Source organism: Physeter macrocephalus, chromosome 11 (genome assembly GCF_002837175.3).
Source record: "Physeter macrocephalus isolate SW-GA chromosome 11, ASM283717v5, whole genome shotgun sequence".
Lineage (NCBI taxonomy): Eukaryota > Metazoa > Chordata > Mammalia > Artiodactyla > Physeteridae > Physeter > Physeter macrocephalus.
In genome coordinates, this window is record NC_041224.1 from 150,951,176 (window position 1) to 150,952,182 (window position 1,007).

Sequence of the window (1,007 nt, forward strand, 5' to 3'; positions counted from 1 at the left end):
ACTTTTGACAAAATTCAACACCTATTTATGATAAAAACCCTCCAGAAAGTAGGCATAGAGGGAATTTACCTCAACATAATAATGTTGACAAACCCACAGCCAACATCATTCTCAATGGTGTAAAATGGAAACCATTTCAGCTAAGATCAGGAACGAGACAAGATTGTCCACTCTCACCACTATTATTCAACATTGTTTCGGAAGTTTTAGCCATCAGAGAAGAAAAAGAAATAAAAGGAATCCAAACAGGAAAAGAAAAAGTAAAGCTGTCACTGTTTGCAGATGACATACTATACATAGAGAATCCTAATCCTACCAGAAAACTACTAGAGCTAATCAATGAATTTGGTAAAGTAGAAGGATACAAAATTAATGCACAGAAATCTCTGGCATTCCTATACACTAATGATCAAAAATCTGAAAGTGAAATTGAGAAAACAGTCCCATTTATCATTGCAACAAAAAGAATAAAATATCTAGGAATAAACCTACCTAAGGAGGCAAAAGACCTGTATGCAGAAAATTAAAATATACTGATGAAAGAAATTAAAGATGATACAAATACATATAGAGAATCCTAATGCTAACAGAAAACTACTAGAGCTAATCAATGAATTTGGTAAAGTAGAAGGATACAAAATTAATGCACAGAAATCTCTGGCATTCCTATACACTAATGATCAAAAATCTGAAAGTGAAATTGAGAAAACAGTCCCATTTATCATTGCAACAAAAAGAATAAAATATCTAGGAATAAACCTACCTAAGGAGGCAAAAGACCTGTATGCAGAAAATTAAAATATACTGATGAAAGAAATTAAAGATGATACAAATACATGGAGAGATACACCGTGTTCTTGGATTGGAAGAATCAACATTGTGAAAATGACTCTACTACCCAAAGCAATCTACAGATTCAATGCAATCCCTATCAAACTACCAATGGCATTTTTTACAGAACTAGAACAAAAAATTTCACAATTTGTATGGAAACACAAAAGACCCCG